The sequence below is a fragment of the Wyeomyia smithii genome, chromosome 2 (assembly GCF_029784165.1).
Source record: "Wyeomyia smithii strain HCP4-BCI-WySm-NY-G18 chromosome 2, ASM2978416v1, whole genome shotgun sequence".
NCBI classification, from domain to species: Eukaryota; Metazoa; Arthropoda; class Insecta; order Diptera; family Culicidae; genus Wyeomyia; species Wyeomyia smithii.
Genome location: NC_073695.1, coordinates 204,838,684 through 204,864,905, shown reverse-complemented (window position 1 = coordinate 204,864,905; position 26,222 = coordinate 204,838,684). Strand labels below are relative to the sequence as shown.

The 26,222-nt window shown below is 40.1% G+C and overlaps 1 protein-coding gene across 5 annotated transcripts in view; it reads left to right on the top strand.

Annotated features, from left to right (window-relative positions):
* The window catches only part of LOC129720664 (insulin-like growth factor-binding protein complex acid labile subunit), a 615,650-nt gene that overhangs the window by 240,276 nt on the left and 349,152 nt on the right, over positions 1 to 26,222 (top strand). The window contains exon 2 of one of the 5 annotated variants that reach the window (XM_055672186.1): positions 23,702 to 23,770. The exons of the other annotated variants lie outside the window; for them this stretch is intronic. The gene's annotated coding sequence lies outside the window, so the exon portion shown is untranslated. The remainder of the gene's footprint in view (positions 1 to 23,701; positions 23,771 to 26,222) is intronic. 5 annotated transcript variants of the gene reach the window in all.

Genomic DNA, 26,222 nt, shown 5'->3' with positions numbered 1-26,222 from the left:
GGGAAGATAAGACATGAGAGGTTAGAGAGAAAACGATGAAAAAGGAAAGATGAGAATGGATTGAGAGGAAAGATAAGAGAAGAAATAAAATAGATATAGGAAATGTGAGAATGGAGCAAAAAATGAGAAAGGAATGACGAGAGACGAGAGAGCAAAAATAAAATGAAAAAGACAAGACGGGGGAGAAGACGGGGGAGAAGACGGGGGAGAAGAGATTGAAGATTAAGGATGAGAAAAAAACTATATGATCATGAACAATAATATGATAGTAGCATGATCAATAACGAAATAAAGGAAGAAAGAAAGTTTAAAAATGAGATATTTTAGAAAGATGGGAAAGAGAGAAGGGACAAATGAAGGAACAAACATCAGCGAGAAAGTAAATATGAGTGTGTGGGAAAGATGAGAGAGAAAGGAGAAAAATAAAATAATAAATGAGTGATGAAATATGAGAGAAAGAAGGCATGAGAGAGAGGGAGAAATACAATGAAAGATGAAAAATGAGAGAGTAAATATCAGCGAGCAGAAATGAGAAATGACAGTTTCAAGAAACAAGATGAGAGAGGAGAAATAAAAGAGGTATGATACAAGAGTGAAAAAGGGAGTGAAAATATGAGAACGAAAAAATAAAAGAAGATATATTAGAGAGACAAAATGAAAGTGGAAATATTAAAGAGAAAAGTTAAAAGAGAAAAGAGCTGAGAGAAAAAAAAAGGATCTAGAGATGAGAGAGGAGAGATTAAAGAAGCATAATGAAAGAGAAATGAAATATGAGAAGAGTGTTGCTCAAAAAACGAGAGAGCAAAAAGGAAATGAAAAATGGAAGATGAAGGAGGAAATAAAGGAAAAAAGAAGCGAGATGATAACGACAAACTTAAAAAATACAGAAAGTTTCAAAATTCGAAAGCGACAAGATAGAAGAGGAGCTCTGTAGTCGAAAGGTTACAGAGTCCGCTTTGACAAGCGGGTGGTCTTGGATTGAATCTTAGTAGAATCTGGCCATTCTATTTCAAAGGACTTCAACATGGGTTTATTCTCAGGCTCCTCCTTACAAACACTTCTCTCTTATCTAAGCCTTCGGAAACTCATCCACCTAAATCATGTTATACGCTTTGGTATCGTTCTTGAGTCGATGGCAAGGCCGATAAAAAAGTTAAGATAAGAGTAAGTCTGGGTGATTACAAGCACTATTACACGTAGCAGGTAACTTCTCAATAAGTGACACTGCAAAAGAAAAAAAGTGCGAAAATCGAAAGTGCCACAACAATTCACAAAGTGAAGCTAATGGAAAGGTGACAGCTAAGAAATAAAAACAAAAACAGCAAGAAAGTGAATATGATTGTGGAAGAAAAATACGAGATAAAGAGTAGAGAGAAAAAGAGAGTGAAAATAATAAAATGCATGATAAAAAAAGAGAGAGAAAGGACAAAAGGGAAGAATGAAGAAGAAAGATGAAAGAAGAAAGATAAAAGAAGAAAGATAAAAGAAGAAATATGAAAAATGAAAAAATTTTTTCTTCATCGATAATTTATTTGACACGGCACAAATACAATTTAATGTTTAACGGCGCCAATTAAACTAAATCTAACTTAAAGCTAGAATGTTTTCAATTAAAAGCACTGATTTGTTGTTTGATGGTTTTCCATCGCCATAGGTAAGCAGCATATTGAATATGTTCCGCTGCTGGGCCAAGATATTACGGACTGGCATATTGGGTTGTCTCCCTCGGGACCTGAGAGTATCGTGCGGGTCTAGTTGCTGTTTCCGGATCCGGGGTCTTAACGTGCTTTTGTCGTTTGGTTGGATATAGGCGGAAGGGAATAGGATTAAACTGGGGCGTGGATGGATTTCAGGAAAACGTATATAAGGGACATGTAGGATAGGTCACGGCTCGCCAAGACATCACGAACAGGAACAGCCGGCTGCCTACTTTCGGCATGCAGGGAAGCTATTAATTTAGACCTGGCGTCACGGTGTACAGGGCATGACCAAACCACATGCTCTATGTCGTGATAACCCTCACCACAGGCACAGATACCACTTTCCCCGAGCCTAACACGACGGAGATGCGCGTCAAATCTATAGTGATTGGACATAAGCCGGGACATCACGCAAATGAAATCCCGACCTACATCCAACCCCTTGAACCACGGGTTCGTCGATACTTTGGGGATTATGGAATGTAACCACCTTCCCAATTCCCCTCTGGTCCAAGCATTTTGCCAACTGATGATCGTATTCTGACGTACAAGTGCGAAAAATTCATTAAAAGCAATTGGTCTTTCATAAATATCACCGTTTGTTGCGCCCACCTTAGCCAAAGAGTCCGCTTTCTCATTGCCCGGTATCGAGCAGTGAGAAGGGACCCACGCTAAGGTAATCTGAGTAGATTTTTCGGATAAAGCACTCAGATGTTCCAGTATTATCCCCAGGAAATACTGAGAGTGCTTAACATCTTTCATCGATCGGAGAGCCTCAATGGAACTGAGACTGTCCGTAAAGATGAAATAATGGTCCGTGGGCATTTTTTCGATAATCCCTAGGGTGTACTTAATTGCAGCCAATTCTGCGACGTAAACAGAAGCAGGATTATCGAGCTTATGGGAGACGGTTAAATTGTTATTGAAAATACCGAAGCCAGTGGACCCATCAAGAAGTGATCCGTCAGTGTAGAACATATTGTTGCAGTTGATGTTTCGATATTTATTGGAAAAAATTTTGGGGATCTGCTGCACGCGTAAATGATCCGGGATTCCACGAGTTTCTTCTATCATGGATGTATCAAAAAACACAGTAGAATCAGAAGTATTTGATAAGTCGACACGATTTGGAATATTCGAAGAAGGGTTAATATTTTGGGACATGTGATGGAAATACAATGTCATAAAACGGGTTTGAGAATTAAGTTCGATTAACCTTTCAAAATTTTCAATCACGGGACGGTTCAAGACCTCACATTTGATAAGAATACGAGAAGACAGGCTCCAAAAGCGGTTTTTCAATGGTAGTACTCCAGCTAAGACCTCCAAACTCATCGTATGGGTCGATTGCATGCAACCTAAGGCGATACGCAAACAACGATATTGTATTCGCTCCAGTTTGATCATATGTGTGTTTGCTGCGGAGCGGAAGCTGAAACACCCGTATTCAATAACAGACAATATCGTTGTTTGGTAAAGCCTTATAAGGTCTCTTGGATGGGCTCCCCACCATTGTCCGGTTATTGTACGAAGAAAATTCACTCTTTGTTGACATTTTTTGTGTCAGATACCTCACGTGACAACCCCAGGTGCCTTTAGAGTCGAACCAGATACCAAGATATTTGTGTACCAAAACCTGAGAAATCGTTTTACCCATTAATTGTGTTTGAAGCTGAGCAGGCTCATGCTTCCTAGAAAAAACTACTATCTCAGTCTTCTCCGGAGAGAATTCGATACCTAGCTGTAAAGCCCAAGCAGACAAATTGTCCAAGGTATCTTGCTATGGTCCTTGCAAATCGGCAGCTTTGGCTCCTGTAACAGAGATTACACTGTCGTCTGCAAGTTGTCTTATCGTGCATGGTTTTGCCAGACATTCGTCGATGTCATTTACATAAAAGATGTAAAGAAGGGGGCTTAAACATGAGCCCTGGGGAAGACCCATGTAGCTAATGCGAAAAGTTGCCAAATCGCCGTGCGTAAAATGCATGTGCTTTTCAGACAACAAATTGTGCAAAAAATTGTTTAAAATTGGAGAAAATCCTTGTCGGTGAAGTTTGCCCGAAAAAATGTCAATAGAAACGGAATAAAAAGCCCCCTTAATGTCCAAGAACGCAGACGCCATTTGTTCTTTGCGAGCATACGCCAGCTGAATATCTGTTGAAAGCATCGCAAGACAATCATTCGTTTCTTTGGCACGGCGGAAGCCAAATTGAGTATCCGATAGTAGGCCATTTGATTCGATCCAATGGTCTAAACGACGGAGTATCATTTTTTCCATCAATTTCCGGATACAGGATAGCATTGCAATCGGCCTATAAGAGTTGTGATCAGAAGCTGGTTTCCCTGGTTTTTGGATGGCGATCACCTTCACTTGCCTCCAATCCTGCGGTACAATGTTTTGCTCCAGGAACTTATTGAACAAGTTCAACAAGCGCCTCTTGGCATTGCCGGGTAGATTCTTCAACAAGTTGAATTTGATTCTATCTAACCCAGGTGCGTTATTGTTACAGGACAGGAAGGCAACTGAAAATTCTGCCATCGTAAAAGGTGATTCTATCGCGTCGTGGCCCGCAGACGCATCACGAACAATATTTGGCTCAGGAACAGAGTCCGGACATACTTTCCTGGCAAAATCAAATATCCACCTACTTGAAGACTCCTCGCTTTCGTTGACCGTTACGCGATTCCGCATTCTTCGGGCTGTGTTCCAAAGAGTGCTCATCGATGTCTCCCTCGACGTCTCGTTCACGAACCGACGCCAATATCCGCGTTTCTTTGCTTTAGCCAGGCTTTTAAGCTTGGTATTAAGCTCCGAATACCGTATATAGTCGTCGGGTATACCTCCCTTCTGGAAGGCCGAAAACGCGTCGGATCTTTGCGTGTAGACATCGGAGCACTCTTGGTCCCACCACGGAGTGGGAGGCCGTTCTTTGATCGTTACGCCGGGATATTTCTTCGTTTGGGCTTGCAACGCGGCGTCGAGAATCAAGCCCGCGAGGAGGTTGTATTCTTCAAGTGGTGGATGATGTTGAATCGACTCGACCGCTTTTGAAATCATTTCCTCGTATAACTTCCAATCGACATTCCGTGTGAGGTCATACGGAATGTCAACTAGTCGCATGCGAGTTGACCCGTTATTAATTGAAATAAGAATAGGCAAATGGTCGCTACCGTGAGGATCGAGGATTACCTTCCATGTGCAATCCAACCGTAGCGACGTCGAACATAAGGATAGATCCAAAGCGCTTGGGCGCGCTGGAGGTTTCGGGATACGTGTCATTTCACCGTTGTTCAAAATAGTCATGTCAAAGTCATCGCAAAGGTTATAGATTAAAGAGGAGCGGTTATCATTGTAAGGGGAACCCCAAGCCACGCCATGAGAGTTGAAGTCTCCCAAAATCAAACGTGGCGAGGGAAGAAGTTCTATTAAATCAAAGAGCAGCCGTTGCCCAACCTGTGCTCTGGGAGGAATATATATTGAGGCAATACAAAGCTCTTTACCTTGTATTGTCATTTGACATGCGACAACTTCGATGCCTGGAATCGAGGGGAGGTTAATACGATAGAAAGAATAGCACTTTTTAATCCCTAAAAGTACTCCTCCATATGGGGTGTCTTGATCAAGGCGAATAATATTAAAATCATGGAAGTTGAGATCAATATTTGAAGTAAGCCAAGTTTCACAAAGGGAAAATGCATCGCATTTGTTTTTATTTATCAAAACTTTAAACGAATCAATTTTTGGTAAAATACTTCTACAATTCCACTGTAAGACAGAGATAGAATCCTTCATATACGCAGTTGAATTAGGCATCGAAGGATACAATCGCTGCAAGGAGGGGCCATTGGGCAGTCAACTGCTTCAAAAACGATCTAACTGTTGGGAGAAATGCTGTAAGAAAAATTTTAATTGGATCGGGTACATTGAAAGTTTCAAAAATCCAGTCCACAATGTCAGAAAATTTCACTAATCCAGAGTTTGTTTCATCAACTGGATGTGCAAAAGGAACAACTGGGGTTTTAGATGTTCTTGGCAGTGCTGGGAACTCCTTCTGGGACTTTAAATTTGCAAGCCCAGGAGGAGTTTGCTTCGGTTTTTCCGCAGCGCTGTTTGGTTTGCTTGTAACTTTCATTTCACTTTGAGAAATCTTAGGACCTTTTCTGGGAAGTTTAGGAGAGGAAATATTTTTCCTCTTACTAGACTCCCCAGGATTGGCGTAAGATGTTCCCGCTGGTGAATCGTCAGAATCGGTTTCATCAGAGGACAACAGATCATAAGGGTTTGATGTAATGGTAGAAGTGGTAACGGTCTTCTTCAGCATCTCAGCGTAAGAACGCTTCTAACGCTCTTTGAGAGACCGCTTAACCACCTCCACTATCAGACCGAAAAATGAAAGATGAAAGATGATAGATGATAGATGATAGATGATAGATGATAGATGATAGATGATAGATGATAGATGATAGATGATAGATGATAGATGATAGATGATAGATGATAGATGATAGATGATAGATGATAGATGATAGATGATAGATGATAGATGATAGATGATAGATGATAGATGATAGATGATAGATGATAGATGATAGATGATAGATGATAGATGATAGATGATAGATGATAGATGATAGATGATAGATGATAGATGATAGATGATAGATGATAGATGATAGATGTTAGATGATAGATGATAGATGATAGATGATAGATGATAGATGATAGATGATAGATGATAGATGATAGATGATAGATGATAGATGATAGATGATAGATGATAGATGATAGATGATAGATGATAGATGATAGATGATAGATGATAGATGATAGTTGATAGATGATAGATGATAGATGATAGATGATAGATGATAGATGATAGATGATAGATGATAGATGATAGATGATAGATGATAGATGATAGATGATAGATGATAGATGATAGATGATAGATGATAGATGATAGATGATAGATGATAGATAATAGATGATAGATGATAAATTATAGATGGCTGATAACAGCTGTAGGATGAAAGATGAAGGTTGTTTGTTATGAAAGATATGAGATGGAAGATGGAAAACCCAAAATGACTGAAGAAAGATCATAGGTGAATGTTGAAAAATGAGTTTTATTTCATCATATGTTTTATTCAACTAGCATGAAATACAAAATTTTCTAGATTGGTTACAAGAATCTATCGTAAACATTTTTATAAGATTACTTCAATCAATCTTCTTTAGTTTTCCAAAATTTGATTTTTTATGACTTCACCTTAAAGCACAACTTCTTGAGAGCACTTTCCCTTTCCCATATTTCATAGAGATTTGTGCAATAAAAAGAAAATTGGGGCGATTTGAACAACGCCTCGTCACGGCCGCATGATCTGGATTTGAGACTTTAAATGCGATCATCTCGAAATGGTTTGCAAAAAATGAATTTGCCGTGTTTACGATTGCCGAAAAGTTACTCAACCGATATTTAAATATTGCTGGTTGTTGAATAACCATTTTTCGATGCATAAAGTTTTACCTTGCCGAAAAAATTATGCATGCTATGCAATTATGCAATTATGCATACTAGGTTATTCGGTTTCCATTTGCAATGAAATTTATAAAAACGATCGTTCAAAAAAAAAAACGGTTCGGAGAAAAGGCCATTTCTCCTCTTATAATGAATATTTTTTGAAAAAATGTTATTTTTTGTTGCTGAGAAACTTATTATTAGAAAGTTTTAAATTTTATAATTAAGAAAAAAATCTAAACTTTCATTATTTTTGAAACATATAATAAGTTTTATTCTAAGAAATCTTTTTATCAAGAATACTTTTGTTCTGAAATTCACTGTTTCCAGATTGTCTAGTAGATAGAAAAAGCGTAAAAGAATAACTGGGGATAAAAAATTGTTTTCGCTTCTAAACCACACAAAAAATTTGGTTATCTGTAAAAGCTATTTCAATAATGATCAAATCCGCACAAAAAATACCTTCACGTAATATTCACACGAATTCCAGCATGTCTGGCCGCGATGCCGTACTGTTAACCCTCACTCCAGCAATGCAGTAGGTGGAACCTTTCCGAACATAATAAAGCAGAGACAGCGCAGCATATCCCGCCAACCCGGCGTCTCGCCGCTCCCCAGCCGTTCTATTCAACGGGAACCATAAATTTTATCAAAATTAGATAAAAATCTTTTAATTATAAGCTGTGGAAAGTAAAGCGCATTGCGTCTGCACTCTATGGCCTTCTGCGCGCCCCTGGGGATCCTATCCATTGGGGCTCCTCTGGCCTCGGTACTCCCTATGGTTGGAGTAAGAATTTCTCACCAGTTTAATGTAAAGAAAAACTTTTCTCCGGTACTTTCCTGTTGTCGCCTGTGACTCCAAGCGAAGTTCACCGGTTGAACTTTGACACTGGATCCGCAGCCCAGTTTGTTGGAAAAGTTTTTCGCAAGTTTCGTCTTCCCCGCGGGTACTGTGACGATGTGCAGCGTCCCAGGGCCCAGGCGACCGTGCTGTGATTTATTCCAGCGTGACCGATGATGATCGAACTTTGAACGGTTCGGCGAATAGGAATTGTTTACGCCCAGTTGGTGCGCAATTAGTTACGCAAGGGGCGGGAAATGTTATTTCTGCTGTAGTTAGTAGGAGACCTTTTGCGGCAAATGTCCGGTGGTGGTGGAATGGAAAAGTTGTGTATTGGCTGTTAATAAACAACAAGAAATTGGCAAATAATTACATTGTTTTTTGAGAAGCAATCAGTTTCAGTTTTCCGAACTTTGTAGTTACCATCAGAAGCAGTTTTAGCAAGAATAAGTTGCGAAGTATTTACGAATATTTAATGATAATATTAAGACATCATCAAGCTGTAAACAATTGCAAAACAATTTTTCTTTTCACTTTCAAAAACTTTTCACTTAATGAACGTATTTACTTTAAGCAATTTGTTTTGCCAGCTGACTTTGCAAAATCAGCACAAAATTGCCGTGTAGAATTACACCCTCAGCACCATGCACCTGCAAACCACCATTAATCAAACGAATAGCTAAGTGAAGAAAAATTTCTTCTGCTGCTTTGCTTCAACGTCCACACGGAAACTCCATCGCTGTTGTTGGTTTAGTCTCATAGCCTGAAGCTTTCGGATAAAACTTATGCTCGAAACAAGATTAATGCCAGAGCGCTTCGATATTTCGTTCCAGTCGTGTTCATAACATTCACCTTCGCTTTCTTGGGCATTGATGCCACCGCGCTCAAACAGCTGGTCTTAGCTGATAGCACACGCATGACATACACATAAACACGTAATGTCTAGACTTCTCAGAAATGTTTTGGGCTCGTATTAGCGTCTGTTATCTCCCCATTCGCAGCAGCCGTCGCTCAGTGTACTGCGGCAAACAAAACCGTCCTCAACGAAGTTGCTAATGATGGAACGCGCGGGCTCAACTTTCCGGTTAGCGAACGAAACTGTTTAGAAAAGTTAAGCCAAAGAGTAAAAGCAGAAAATTAAATTTCAAAGTTATGGTCCGCTGGTGGGTGAACAAATTGGGAACCAATTTTCCGTCCAAATTACGTTATTGATTATGTGTGCGAGTGTGTTGGACTATCCGCTCGTGTTTCATCGCGCTCGTTTATTCGGAAATGATAGCCCGGATGTGTTGGCGTAGCTACCCGCGGGAGTCGAGAAAATCTAATAAACATTTGAGAGACATTTTTTGCTGAACATATTTTTTCTGTTGATAATTGTGGGCCAGTAAACAGTCAATCGTTAAATAAAGTACTTGGGTTAGGAAGATTTATTATAGAAATTCCCGTCACCATAATTTAAATACGATTATCAAATAATTTTCGATTATTAGCAGTTGCCAGCATGTTGAATTCAAAAATTTGTTTCCAAATACCAATTATAGTAAAATATTTGCGCACTGAATGATCAATAAATATAACTGCTCAAATAGCACACCATTCACGACAAACCTTCGCAATTAAATGAGGACCCAATACGGAGGTACCAAACTGTGATGGAACGCTACATTTACTGATTGATGATATAAGCTCACAGTAAATATTGGAACATTTAATTTTAGCGTGATATAAAGTTTCTGTACCCTAATCTCGATTCTATTTATTACCGTGCAACTTATTCAAATGTCACAGTGGAAAAATGGCAAATGGTTCGGTGGTTGAAACGTGCTTTATTGATCTTGTGCAAACAGCAACCGCTCACGAACGAACGCTTTCACATATCCTATGATTATTGTTTTTCCGCGTGGGCTAAACAACAACAAGAGCGAGTGTTGCGACAGTTTTGAAACCGCGGTGAACGTTTCGTGAAATTGAAATTGTGTGTTTGAAACAGTCAGCTCCACTCAGGTTAGGTCGAACGTTTGGCACTCTCGTAGCTCCCAAGCGCAAAACCAATTCGCTGCAAATTGCAAATCATTGCCGCCGACCTCGGGGGCATGAGGGTTCGCACTGTGGAGCACGAATGATTTACTCAATCCGATCCCTAAACGTATCCAGTCGAAATTCTCATTTCACCTTCACTGTAGCAGCAGAAACATTGCTAGAAGAGGAAATTAGTTGCAGATGTAGGAGCTCTCATCGACTTGGCTATTATCGCATATGTTAGATTGGGAAATGGTTCTGCAGAATGTTGCTTTCGGTTGTGGAAGAATGATAATGAGTTTTGTTCCATTTCGCAAGCAATCGGGTTCAAGCTTGTTAGTACGTTCGTTCTTCGCTGAAAAAATCGGAAGCAACTGATGTTACATTTCGAAATTATTCGAATTGCAGTTTGGAGAAGAAAACTCATTACAAGAGCAATGTAAACACCGTCGTAGTTCGCTTTCTATTTTCCGTGCCGTTTACGATATCGATTGCTTTATGGCTCGTGAAGTAACAGATGTTATGTTGTTCACGTGGTCATCGAAAAAGTTCTGTTTCTAAAGCTGTAAAAGCATCTTGTCACTCTCGGCATGGTTTATCGGGTTTATCGATGCACTGTAAGCTGAAGGAAGAAAATTGAAATGTACAAAAAACTTTGAGAAAAAAAATTAGCACTGTTTTGTCATCACTGTCACACATTATTCATCATTCGTCATTCGTCATTCGTCATTCATCATTCATTATTCATAATTCATCATTCATCATTCATCACACTTACGGCATTCTAGCTACATGTCCAGCCCACTGAAGCATGCCGTGTATTACACTGTGCTACAAATGAAAAAAAAATTCAAGAACTTTTGAAGTGACCTAGTGTAGGTTGTAGGGTTTGTTGAGTGTAACATTCGCTCATACTAGAAATTTTCCAAACACCCCCAAAATCTGAAGTTATGGTCAAAATTCGGTTTTTTGAACCTCAGTGCATATAATATTTTTTAACTCAGTCATTTATCAACCGATTTTCAATATTTCAGCAGTTTTAGACAGAGAACAAATAGAGCTTTCAGAATGTTATACTCAACAAGACCTACAACCTACACTAGGTCACTTCAGAAGTACTAAATCGCTGTAGCACAGTGTTATCTACTTGAGTACATTCGCTTATTTGTTTCCTTCATGATTAATGCGTCTGCCCCAAACATCATCTTCCAATTTGTCGCCAAGGATTGAATGCAAAATCCTTCTCTCCAAAATACCAAGAATTCGGCGACTAGCCATGCCCATGCTTCATGGTCATAGTGGGTCACGGGGAGAATCAGTGTTTAATAGAGTGCAAGTTTTGTACGGGGTAGCAAGCTGCCGTATCTCAGCTGGTTACACATTCCGTATAAGGTCTTGTTTGCGGCCGCTGTTTGCCTTTTTTTATCACGGTTAACCTCATCATCGTACGTCACAACTCACAATGTACTAAGGTAAATGTTTTCGTCGACTAGTTCAAATATATCTCCATTTAGCATCACCGCAGCACCAACATCCGATTTCACGGTTTCTACCAGCCACCTTCTACCTTGTTTCGGCAGAGTTTATGATAAGTCCTGTCCTCGCAGCTTCCCTATTGAGATGTCTAAAGGCCTCTACGGCAATAGCGTCAATATCGTCCACAAATCCTAGAAGCATGTGAGATTTCGTAATAATGATGCCACAAAGCCCTACCTTCCAACGCGTACCTTCTAATGCGATGTTGAAATATAAGCTTGACAACCCATTACCCTGCTTCAAATTATCAAGTGTCACATAAGCTATTCAGACGTTTGACGTGAACCCGCAAGGATGACATGTATCAGCCTAGCCCATTTTGTTGGAAAACCATATTCGAACATAATTCGTGAAACTCATTTTCCCTAACTGAATCGTACGCTGCATTAAGGTCCATTACCAGATGGTAAGTCTGTAAGCTGAATTCTTGAAACTTATCGAGGATTTGTTCGTAGTGGAGTGCCCCCCTCGAAAACCATGCTGGTATTTGCCAATAAATGTTTCCTGGAACGGCCTCAGCCTGTGTAACAGGATGCGGGAGAGAATTTTCCGATATTTAGAATAATTCTTCTTTGATGGCGATGGCGTTTTTTGTATTTTTTTTTTTTTTTTGAGTCTTTCCAACCAGTCTGAGGACAATTCTTCACCTGATTACACTCACAGCATGATGCGGTACACGCATGATACAGCTGTACGCTCAGAACCTTGAAGTTCGGTAGGAATACCGTCCTTCGGCCTTGCAGTTTCTTAGCTCTTTCACTGCTTTCTTCACTTTTTCCATGGATGATGGATCCACAGATTGTCCATCGTTAATCTTAATAATTTTCCGATGCCTCTGTTCGACTCACCGTTCAACAACATACTGAGATGTTGTTTGCAACTCCCGGTCAACTCCGAGTTATCGGTACCCCTCCTTGTCGCAGCACATGGTAAGGATTCACACGTTTTGGTTCTTGATCCAGTTGAACTTCTTGTAGAAGCTCCTCGTACAGTGCGCCTGGAGTAGCAACCTTTCCCCTCTACTGAAACCAGGCCCCAATGCTAACTTTTTTTTCGACGCTTAAGTTTCTTTTCTGCTATGACATGTCACAGTCGTAACCAACCTTTGAACTCATACGTGGTTTTTCTCATCTGTCGCTCGCTGGCTCTTAATATCAAACCACTCTTTGGACATGGCAGTCGCGTTTGTACTAAATAATACTTATCGCGTTGTAGTGTTGAACGTACCGCGGATGCATCTCCACTACTCGTTCAGGTCCCTTCCAACTCGCTCTTCAACTTTCAGCGATTCGCTCTTCAACTTTCAGCGAGTCCTCTGCAACCACTTCTCCAGTTGTAACTGTTGTAACAGTTATAACTGTTTTTAGACCTAGAATTTCATACTTTGGACAGTCGGGCGAAGATGTTGCATACCCCGTCCCCCGACCCCCGTCCCCCATCAGGTCCTTTGTACGACGTTAAGGTTGAAAAGTGCCGACCATCGATCAGAACATGGTCGATCTGAGATTGAGCCTCTGTATTTGGGTGCCTCCGATGAGCTTTCGAATATCCCGGTGTGTGTAGCAGATGCTACAGATATCCATGTCTCTGGCTGTAGCGAAATTGATAAACCTCAGGCCATTGTCGTTTCAGTAAAGTGGGGGATTTTACTTCCAATTATGGGACGAAAAAAGTCATATCCGTTGACGATCTTTATATACCGCCACTGATCGGCCGCTATCTACTAAAACACCTCGATTCCTCAATCAGCATGAAACCAACCCCTTTTTTAGCTTTTAAGTCGCCACTGTACTACATCTACTGCCCGGAATTCACGTTCGTCTGTTCTCGTCCACGGCATCTCCTGTATAGCTGCAACTACCACATTTACCTTTAGCAGCTGTCTAGCCAGGGAACATGCGCGTTCCGATTTGAGTAGAGTCCTTACATTCCAAGTACTGAGATTCCAATAAACGTTGTCCTCCTTCGATCACCTAGGTCCATGCCGATTTTTCCGTTCCGTATTATTAACAAGACTGTTCGAACTAAAAGTAAATATTGGAAATGCTGCCTTACTAGGCCTGCTATAACAAGTCTTGCGACGCACAGTGCAGCGTCCTGTAGACAAAATTAAAAAATCAACTTTTATATTTCACTATATAAAGTAGGCAGTGCTTATCATTCATGTTTGAAATATACTGCATGTGTATTAGTAGCCTCGTGAGACCACTAATACACCTGAAACAAGCTTATACTGCCAAATAGTTTGGACGCAACATGTGCGCAATGAATTTTCAGAAAAAAATATTCAGTTACCCTTGTGTATCCTCAGTTTGTGGGTATTTTCATTGTGCCAACTAAACTGGGAACTGAAACAGTAAGCAAGTAAAAGGCGTTTGAGGATATAGCTTTGAGATTTATTGTCCTACGTACCAATACAAAAGAGTAATCGAAAGGCGTATTTTGTGTTAAAAAAAGCGTTCAAAGTTCAATTGGACATTACAAAAATATATATATATATATCGAAATACCTCTCTGATTTACTCGCTGCTCATCATTTACAATATCCTTTAAACGGTAATAGTGGTTTCAGCTGCCTAAACTTGCCTATTCAACCACTTTTAACGTTTTTCTAGATAATGTTTTGACAGTTGAAAATGCACTAAGTTGTGAACAAAGGCATTCAACATACTGTGATGTGTGACCATGTCTCTGTCAGAAGATACATTTTCTGACATGTATTTGTACATGTATTTTCCGGTAGTAAAAAAATTTACATAACGGAAAAAAAATAATTTTTTTTTTTAGATTTTCGTTATAATTGCGTTTGAGTCACTTTAGCAATTATATAAAATTGAATACTATAAACAAACCGCAGTTTTCATTACTATGGGCAACTGTGGATTTTGGGACACTTTTGCGATTCAGCGAATCTTATAAGATTTTTATGCAAATAGTCGATTTTTGTCCCATCATACCATACACTCGCACTCTGCGACGTGGCCGCTGTCTTAGATATAACAGGCGAGGCACCGTATTTCTTGATTCAACCGTCCGCTCCAGGTACGTCCGCTTCCGACTCCTCTTCCGAGTAGGTTGGTAGAGGTTGTTATAAAAGCAGCTGCACAGAGATGGATGACTACAATAAAAAACAACTGGCTTTGTGACCAGGGATCATCTAACTATACAGAAATGTGCAAAAAATCTCCGTGGATCTCGCCGATTCTTGTGCACGTCTCAAATATTCGGAAGGAGTCAAAGAAGAGAGAGATTTTCAATCAGGGATCGGGTGCTACTGACTTACTTCACTTTGTTGGCCGACGGACCGCTTACCGGTCAAAGACCGAACGAATCAGAGATGTCCAGCTACTTCTGTTCTGGGCAGCCTTTCTCCAGTCACCTCGTACACCAGCAAATCGTACATCTTCTTCCACCGCGCACATCCGAGTGCGAAGCTTACCATGGACGTCGGTGGATTCTTCCTGGTTCTCTGCTGAAAAGAGTTTGGCAACTCTCTCGTCAGGCATTCTGACCACATGTCCACTGGGGCTCACTGAAGCCCTCCACACTGTATTACCTACTTACATGCTGCTAGTTTGTATACCTGGTACAACTCGTGATTCATGCGACTGATGTTTCGCCAGCTATCCGCACGCTTGATTTCGATCCCTCCAGCGTCATATGAATCAGCTTAATTAGTTTCCTCGAGACATCGTGTTTCAGCATAATCTGCCGCAGCTCTTTTCTTTTCACTGAATCGTATATTGCCCTCAAATTTACAAACAGATAATGAGTTCGCAAGTTATACTCCCGGAACTTATCGAGGATCTGTAGCAGGGTGACGCCAACGAAGGTTTCCGTTAACGGTCTCAATATAAAAAACAGGATAAGGGGAAGCACTTTGTATGCGGAGCTGAGTAACGTAATGCCTAGATAGTAACAACAATCCCGTCGATGGCCATGGGGTTCGGCATTTGTTCCTCCGCCCAGATACTCATTATTATCTGGTAGATCGCATGATACAGCCGCCCCCTTCCCGCTTTTATATGTTCGGCCAGGACAACATCATTCCCTACAGCCTTGTCATTTTTCAGCTCACTAATCGCCTTTTTTAACCTTCTCCTGTGTTGGTTGTTCGACAGCTTGTTCGTCGCTCATATTTCTCATCCGGTTTATCGTGCCGTTCGATAGCGCCTGATGGTCTACTTCCACCTGGCTGTAACCGTTGGCCCGTTTTGTCATTCGAATGGTCAGGGGTTCGTATTTTAGTAGAATCAGGCCATTCGATGTCAAAAAAGACTCAATCATGGGTTTATTCTCAGGCTCCCACTTCTTACCCTTTTTTGACGCTGAATTCTATAATACCACACATCTTTGACGTCATCGGATTAGTCGTTTGTCGGTGCCCAGTGGTTGGATGTTGATTAAACTGTAGTTGAAGAATTTACCCTTAATCTTCAACATATATAAATACGGTCATCTACGGGCCTCCACCGGATGACTCTAAACTGGACCTTCATGCAAGATGGTGCCACGGCTCACACTAAAAAGACCATTCAAGTCTGGTTCGCGGAAGCCGCGAAATCCACCATAGGCCGCAAAATTTCGCGAAAGTAATAAAAAACTGCAACATTCTATGTCAAAAACAATACTATTGCTCTCTTCTATTGCTAAATCCTCTTCAAGTAGAGATTTCGACGATTGGTGACCTGCATGATAGAATTCCAGAGTATGCAGCCTTCAAATCGAAGTTGCAAGATGAATTGATTACAAGCAAGCATTTTCAAAATTTCCCGACTGTAAGATTGGTATTATACTTTTGGAAGGTATTCGGATTGCGGAGCTTTTCCTGAACTTCTCGATTTAGAGGATGTCAGAAGTTCACGAAAATACACAAATTTGGACGAGTTCTTCAAAATGACATTCAGTCCGCCGTCGAGCTCTGTTTCTTGTTGCAATAATTATGGCGCACCCTGTAGTGGATGTAATACTAGAAAGAAGTGTGTTCAACAGGGTCTAGTGCACGAAATTACCTTTAATCGTAATCTGGCCATTGAATGTTCTGAATCACTGCGACTTCGACTTGCTCCGCAATTTACCCTTAAAACCTCTCATTACGCCCGGTATCTTCTTTGCATCTGCCTTGATGTAGGTTCCGTCATCCATAACCACACATATTGGTTTCGTTAACCATTCGATACAGATTCATCGCGCGGGAATATTTACGCTGGTATGATGCCTTCTGGACCTTGAATACACGAAGCCCGGTTCGTTTCATGGTTTGCTGAACGAACCTCACGGAACACTTTGCGTTCAGAGCTGCGTCGCGAATCGAAAGGTTCGGATCACGTTTAAAATAACTTTACTCTCACTTCCAGTCCGCCGCTCGGTCGTCTGGGACTCTTTAAACGGTTTCACCACCCGAGACACAGTTGTATGGGTAATTCCCATTTCTCTTCCGATACATCTCCTGGTCGTGATTGGATTTACCATGACGGTGCACAAAACTTTCTGGCAATTTTCTTCTTGTTTCGATGACATCTCAATAACCACTAACCGACTGATATGAAATTTTGTTTATGTAAATAACACACTTGAAACTAGTTACACCCAGCTTTTCATCAATTTTAACCCACGGACAAAAAAGTTACACTCGGATAAAAATGGTGCTTTTTTGTCGAGTTCAGGCCTTAATCAATTTTCGTTTTGGCTAAATTGCTTCCAAATTTGTTCAGACTTTCGCTTATTCATTATGTGCAATTCCCGTGAAGAAATTAGCAGGCCAGGGTATTCCTAACTGTAAAACTTCACGCAAAAATACAAGCTTATAAGTTGCATTATTTAAGTAGAAATCGTCAATAACTAACAAACTTTGTGAGATAAAAATGAGCTTCCTTCGAAGAAATTGCTTGTTTTGTTATAGGAAACAATATTATAGAACATTCAAAAATTGTAGAAAAACACTACTAAAAGTTATATTGAAAGCACTGATTTTTAGAGGCAATCTGTAGAAAATTCCACATAAGTCCATTTAAAAAGGTAGGTAGAAGTACGGTGTCTGTGACAAAGTCCATAGTTCCATAAGAAACATGGAATGTGTTACAACTTTGCCGAACACGGTGAATTTTTATATGCAAAAATAAAAAAAGTAAAATTCGCTTTTCACTGTTAAGTGAATTTATCACAAAACTGTAACTTATATAAACATGAAAAATAATTAATGGAACAACTTTACTAAAGACACTATGGCTCTTAAAGCAAGGTTTTTTGGTCAAAATGATTCCGATCACGTTTTTGCAGCTTTGAAAACAGTGTGCGCTGGTTATTTTCGCGAGTCGGTGCGTATCAAAGGCTCGTGCATCCCTAATCACCGTCAGCAACCGAAACAGGCAATAGCGAGCCTTGTTGCAACATAATTTACTTACGCTATCCAGTAACGTGGAACCGAATGCATATGATTAAAACCAGAGTCGTTGTTAAATGCAAAATGTTTTAAACAAATCCAATGTCTTTTCACCTAATTGTTATTGATTCGATGATGTTTTTGAATGACCGGATTCATGATAGTGAATCAATCAGTTCATATTTGCATTAACCTAGTCAGTACCAAGATCTATACGGATTACTGCTCGCACTGCTTTAACGATAGTAGCATTCTGAAAAATATTACCAATGCCAGTACAAATCATCATGGCAATACTAGGTTAATACTTCAGAAGTGTTTTGATCTAGAGCCGTCCAATACATTGGACATTCGCTAGAGCACCGAATGCGTTAAGATTAACACACATTCGTTGTACTAGTTTCGAAACAGTACAGAAGACGCCCACCAAAAGACGCAATACTGATGTGGTTACGCACAGTCCAACTTTTGCGTGTTGCTTCATTTAAAATTGGAACAAACTCAGTTGTTTGGAAAATCCGTGGTGGCCTGCATCTATGCTAACTAAACGACTTCCACAAAACAATCAAATCGTATGGAGGTAGCTAACAACCAAATCGGATAATGAAACAGAATAGTGTGGCCAAAATTCGTGCTCGGGAAATATACGACAGGGTGCTGACCAAGTTCAACGGCTGTCTTTTGATGGACTATGAAACCTATGTCAAGGCAGACTCCGGGCAAACCCTAATTCAAAAATTTTATTTAGTTACGGCTCGGGGGGATGTACCAGAACTATTTATAATTTGGCAGGGTATTTGTAGCTGTGGCTGCAGGAAAACAAAAATTTTTTGTTGCAAATAAGATAATGACTTCGGAACGGTACCGAACACAGTGTCTCCAAAAACAAATTTTGCCGTTCATTAGATTCCACGATCACCCCGATATTGTCAGATTTGGCGAGCTATCACTACCAGTGTGTCGAACAGTTGACATTTTTGCATGACACCGTATCGAAAAGAATTGTTGCCTCTCTTGCAGACTGCGACAGCAGCGTTCAACTGTACGCTTCTCTATTTGAGAGAAGCGTTTGACTAGAAGCCAACACGGATGGTTAACGATTCTCTTCTGTGCCGGTCCCCGGCCGCTTCGATATCTCGACTGTAGCATTGTGCGAATGACAATAATTAGCAATCATGCGACAGTTTAGTACAGCAATAAGATGGAAAATAAATAATTTCTATATATGTACTGCCGAAAAACATCATCAATCGTGAACACCAGAAGATTTGAATCCCAGTTTCTAAACTTTTTCATTCGAAAATAGTTCGCTGTAGCGAAAGTCTCATCCAAATTTAGCATATTTAAGGAAAATCAGGACAATGAAATCATGAATCTTACAAATTCAATTATTGTCCACGGACCCAAATAATAATCGATGCTAAGTAAATTGATTCCACTTCAATTCGTAATAAATGCAATAAATAGCACAGACAGCTACAGTCAATAACACACGAGCCAGAGATTGTCTGTACAATGACAACAGTATAAAGAGAAGTGAGCGAGAGAATTGTTGTTCGTATTGAATTCGTGACATAAAGCAAAAGATAAAGCAGATCGTATGCAACTTCGGTAGCGGCTACTGTCGCGTAGTGTTTCATTCCACAGTGGTAATTACAAAAATCTTGCTGTTGTCGTGTGAATACTGTAGCGTACGAGTACATTTCCCCACCCTGATCACTACAGTAAAGTCGTTCAAGAATGGTATGCAGAGAAAGAGGTCCAGTTTGGTCCGAAAGACCTTAACCCATCCAATTGCCCCCAGTTTCGCAATATTGAGAAATACTGGGTAATCATAAAGAAGAGACTCAAGGCAAAGGAAAAACTTGCCAAAGACATTATGACGATGACAAAGACGATGAAGATTGGAATAAGATAGTCAAAACGATTTTTTTTTATTATTCATACAAAAATATCACGAAAACAGGAATAGGCAAAAAATATTTGTTGGTTTTTTTTTTTAAAATGATTATATGTTAAATAAAAGAAACTAAATCATGTTGAAAGTTACATGCAAATTAAAAAAATTACTGGGTAATAATTTCACCCATACTATTTATTTTTCCCTCCGATTCCTATAATAGAATGTAGCATCAAAACTTTGCTTTGTTTTTTTTTTACTTGTTCTATTAAAGATTAATGATATAAAGCAAGATCAAAAAAGATAGTAGAAGAACATGTGGAACATTGGAAAAGATCCATCGATTTCAAAGTCGTCGAAGGAATTCCACCACCTTTCGAAATCAACTTCAAATTTCGAAACAAACTTGATCGGGCAAATATTCCCGCTACGGCTGGGATCCAATCAATCTGAAGATAAACAACCGTGTGCTGCTGATCCGCACGACTTAGTCTATAACAATGTCTTCGGTGCAGCTAGCCAGCGCAGCTTCTACGTGTTGTCGTCCTGGTTGCGGTTACAAAACCGTTCGTGCACAGGAGCGACAATTTGCGCAGTGTGCCGCTTTGCGGGTTCACTTGGCTAGCACTGGCAAAGGTGAAATATTTCAACACACCCACCCCTCAGTCACAAACTGCCGTGGCTGCCGTGCAAAGTGTTGACCTGCTTTGCAGGCAGTGACGACCCGCGTACTGTAGGTAAAGTTTTTTCCACATCACAAATGTCCGCAAAGAGCTATCGACAGCTAGGGAAAGTTTCATAAATCCTCTTTTGATAGTTGCTGCTGCTGCTGCTGCTGCTGCTGTTAGAGACAGCCGGTTTCACGGCAAGCTCTGCTGCGATTGCACAGGTGCAGCCGCAGTAGCTGCATCATCAGGTTCACTCTAGGTTCTCTCTTTGTCTTGGGGCCAAGTGTAGGTGTACTGTTTCCGGATGCGGCTGCTGTAGAAACGTGTCCGGACGTTGCAGCGAAGAAGTTTCAAACTATAACAGACCAGACGGAGAGTATCGATGTTTCGTCATTGTTTGGCAATCAGCTCCGACTAACAGTTTAGAACTATTTTGAGACGAGTCGAGGAATGGTCTAACTTATACTAGTAAAAACTACAAGCATATTGCCAGCTCATCAAGCAGAATGTAGCGTAAAATTTCAATCGCACTAATCTCGGCTCAAAAGTTCATCGACGTTGAATTCCGCCACTTGTGTCTGCTGATGGTGGCGATGACAAAAATAGCGAGCGATAAGATCGGCTCGTGCGCCGCTTGGAGTCTTGGTGTCTCTTCCACGGTCTGACCTTTCGCTGCCAACGCTGCGCCGGTTGGTGATGTGCTAGTAAATTTCTTTTAATTGTCCAACATCTGCATCGAGCAACGTGCCGCTGGTGCAAACAGCGGCATTTGCGGCAAGTGGCAGCAAACCCTCATCGGAATCTTTCGATCGGGACGTTCGTTCGGCGATACATCAGAGCTGTTGGCAAGCAACGAACGAACGGTGGCTCGCTGAGGTAATTTATGCGATGTTGGTCTTGCTTGTTTCGTGCCGGAACAATTTGTTCAGCATTTGTTCCACCGATCCGGAGTTCAGCGATTCTGCATAGATCAAGTGGCCGCCACGTACATGTATCATATTTTAGCACGGAAATAGGTCTCCGGTAGATAGAGACTAACCTTAAACTTAGTTCGCCAGTTCGTTTGATGGTGCAGCTAATGCACTGAAGGGAATGGATCACAGCTACGGCTTTCGCACGCATCCGAACCGAGCGGGGCGAGATTTATGAGCAACGAGTTGCGTCTGCGAAAGCTAATTTACTGGATAGAGGATATATTCTTCTAGCGAACAGGGCGTTGTTGTGGCGTTTTTCTGGTTGCCACAGAGAACATCATACATTCGCTTTTCCTAAGAGACGAGCGTGCTTCTTTAAAAGCGAATCTAATCTTTCTAAATAATGTTAAGCAAAGCACCGCGATTTAGATAGACCGACAGTCGGTTTGGTAGGGCTAAGACTTTAAGACCGATGTTTCATCCATTGCTAATTAATGAAGCGTTTAAAATTAGATTAACTTTTGTGTAACATTTCATTACACTAGCCTTTGGGTGACTATTTAGAAATCAGTTCACCTCTATGAAAAAATTCAAGTAATTAAACATTTTCTTCAACACTTTGTAATGAGAGATCAATAACAATGACAAGGACATTCCATAACAAATTGAATGCGTTTTTTGGAAGGCTACTACGCAGAAAAATTGGACAAAAAAGTTTAGTAAGACAGTATGAAATGTGTGAACCACAAGTGACTTTTGTATTTCTCTCTGATATAAGTTTAATACAGTATGTAATAATGGGTATTTATGAGATGACAAAATAATTTGAAGTCCTTACTAAGGAAGGTTGTAGAGATGATCCCTGATGAGTTTTATCAAAATACTTGCACAGAAATGTAATTTGCGAAGAGTTTGGAACAACTTTGATGCTTTATCGCACAAGTAAAAATCTAGCTTTCTTGGTAACCAAATCATTCTTATTTTCGATAATCGAATCATTCGATTAAATAATTCTACAGCTGGTTTTGTCTCTTGATAAATGTGCTAGAAACAGTTTCCATACTAACAACGAAATCACAAAAGGAAACCCTAATAACCTACTCAATCGGTGGATGGATAGGACGATGCTCTTCATCCATTCATTCAGTCATCTCCAATCGTGCCTCAAATCTAACATTGTGGTACATAGAGAGCTTGAAGAGCTGCCAGACTGCAGATGAGACGGCAAAACAAATATGAATGAAATGATAAACCTTCGCAACGGCCGACTTCAAGTTGGGTTTTGGGTACGTGATGCAAGATTGGATACATGAACGTCCGAACTGTTCTCTTAGTCAAGATATGCGGATCCCTTATGAAACGATTCAAATAACCATATTCTGCATGAAGTATGAAAAATATGTATACAACGTATGTTGTGATAATATTTATTTAGATTAAGGTTTTCTTCCAAATTTGACATATTCTCCTTGCACTGGATCGATTTCTTGTTGTCAGTTAATTATCGTCATAAACTCAGATTTTCATTCGAATTACACAGAACATTAAGTCCAAGCGGACATTCCCAACCATAACCACACTTTCTTCGCATTACATGCAACAGCTGCTTATTGCCAAATAAAAACCCAGCTGTAAGCAGAAAGTTAAATTTGCTCTGCTGCTGCTGCTGTTGATTGCCACTGCTCCAGCAGTGAGTACAATTTCATTCAATCGAATCCCAAGTAGATTACCCGCGAAGAAAGCACCATACGTGAAAGGCGGTGAAAATCAACCATAAGTGATGATTGAGAATCAGAGAGCAGTACCTCGCAAACACACACACACACACACACACACACACAAGCTCGGCATCACTGATGCAGTAATTTAGAAACAATTTTCCAAACGAGCGCGCAACTTTTCATCTGTTTTGGCTGTTGATCAATTTCCGCGCACCGCACAAATATCAATCGCTAATGGTGGTCTAGTCTGGCCATTGCGCTGAGCTCCTAATGCATGAATGAATGGAAAACCGGCTGCTGCTGCTGTCTACCAGCAGCCGAAAGCATTGATTTGATTGAATTAGGATTTTCAACTATTCGGCCCTTTTTTCGCATCAACTGGGGAAGAGGGGAAGTAGCTTTCTAGGTTAATTGCTAGTTATTAAGATATGAGCGCGGAAAAGCATTGGCAGTAGGAGATTAATTTGTTTTTTCTCTCGTCTCTGTTTTGTCTACTTTCAGGTAATAAAGCCGGCAAGACGCTGTCCGTCATAATCATAAATTTGTTTACGAGGGGCCACAAAACAGTATGTAGGTACAAATTTGTTGATTTAAATTCGAAAAATACGGGCGAAAAGTTACTCACCACGCAATAGTTATTGTTCTGCCGCTAATTGCAGTAATTTCACACACAAAAGAGAATGCAATTGTTTCGAAATCATGAAATGATTTCGCAAGAGTTAAAGCCATTGCACTAAAAACACATATCCGAATAAATGGTATAACCATTCACTGAGGTAAAAGTTATTTGCACTGATTTTAACATCTGCTTTTATGGCTCTGTGGAGCAAAACATTCTCGCTTGACAGGATATTAGAATGTGTTTTCACTACTCTCCCGATGGGCAACATAAATTGCGACCGAAATCGTTTTTTGATGAAATTCGTATTGATGTTTTACGACTCGGTGAAATGCTATTGCAACCTATGAAATAAGTAGGACATAAAGATGTGTTTTAACAATATAGGTTTGCTTAATGTTGTTTTCTGTGGTAATTTTGACGAACATGCATCGTCAAGTGTAATGACACGAAGCTTATAGAGATTTTCAAGGCAAATTTAGGTTACAATGCATAAAAACTTCTTATATTAGGATATAATTTTCTAAGATTGCTGTTTTCGATTGACACTCTGTCAGTTAACTAGTGGATGTATGGTTTCCGCTTTGTCATTGTTACTAGGTTTTTTACGTAAACTGCTGAAAAGGTTGATGTTTTATGCCATCATTACCTTCATGTACTTTCATTGACATATTCGTCTCTCTTGTTTATATTATTATATATAACTAGCTGTCCCAGCAAACTTTGTTCCACCCATTTTTTTTTCTTTATATAAATGATTTCAAACGCTTTAAAAACTAAAACTCAAAAGAAAAATCATTTTAAATGATTGGTTTTATCTAATTGAAAATAAACTTGCCTTCAGCTTTTGTACATCACCTTGATTCCTAAAATACTCATATTGGATGACATTTGATCATTTTCAGCTGATTTCCAGGAAAGGAAGTCGTCAACTTGGATTTAAAAATGGCTCGTGGAGTCAATTTCTGGCCTTTGACCATCTGTATGATACCGGAAATACTCTTATGGGTGGTGTTCTGTCATTTTCGGCTTTTTTCCAGAAACCAGAAGTTACCATCCTAGAATTCAATGTGGTGTCTGAGGTAGATTTTTAGTATCTGTGCATCATCATGATTATGCAAATACCATACATTAAAGTCGCTTTTTACGGGGGGGGTTACATGCCGTGTAAAAAAACCGCGTAAATTCCGGAATCCGCGTAAAAAGCGACCATAGTGTATTTGGTTTCTTTCCGCTGTTCCCCAGAACGAAGTCATTTTGAATTTGAAAATGACATGTAAAGTTGATTTCTGGCCTCTGAGGGTCATTCTGGTTCAGGATATACCCGTTTTGGGGATATTCGACCATTTTTAGCTGTTCTCCAGAAACCGGAAATCGCCGTTTCAAATTCCAAAAAGGTGTCTAAGGTCGATTTTTGGCTTCTGTGCATCATTACGATTACGGAAACACCCATTTTGGATGGTGTTTGTCCACTTTCGGTTACTTTACAGTATCCTTAAGTCGTCATTTTAGAATTCAAAATGGTATATGTAGTTTAGTTGGTCAAAACACCATGCCTGAGACAGGGAGATTGCAGGTTCAAGTCCCGTCGGGATGCGGTATATTTTTCCAAATCTGTATCAGATTTCCAGTTAGCTTATATTTCGTTCTCTCTACTTCATATACAGTCTGCTTAATGAACATGGTATGTGAGGTTGATTTTTGGTGTCTATGCATCTTCGCGTCGCGGAAATACCCTTATTGGGTGGTATTTGGTCACTTTCGGTTGTTTTCTAGAAAGCGGAAGTCACCAGCTTAGAATACAAAATGGCTCGTGAAGTCGATTTCTGGCCTCTGAACATTCTGGCTACGGAAACACCCATATTGGGGGATATTCGGTCATTTTGGGCTGTTTATAAGAAACCGGGAGTCGCCATCTTGGAATTCAAAATAGTATCTGAGGTTGATTTTCGGTTTATGTGCATCATCACAATTACGGAAATACTCATATTGGGCCCCCTCCTTTCAAAATTGTGAGGGATGTCGAACCATCAGAGAAACATGTTTCACCCTCAAAATCCTTCACGTGCCAAATTTGGTTCCATTTACTTGATTAGTTTATGAGTTACAGAAATTAGTGTTTCATTTGTATGGGAGCCCCCCTTTCTAGAAAAGGTAGGGGTGTCTATTTACCACAGAAATATTTTAAGCTCTCGTGAACAGTAACACGCCAATTTTTTTCAATATCGACTTTCTGTAAAATTTTATAAATTCCCCTTCGAAAGTAAATTGTCAATAGTTACGAGTTTTCAAATTGTAAAAAATCCGTATTAGCAGTCGGATTTTTAATCGGTTCCAAAACATTAAACAAACATAAATCACGGGGATAACATCTTCGAAGTAGAACTACGTTCTTCGAGAGGT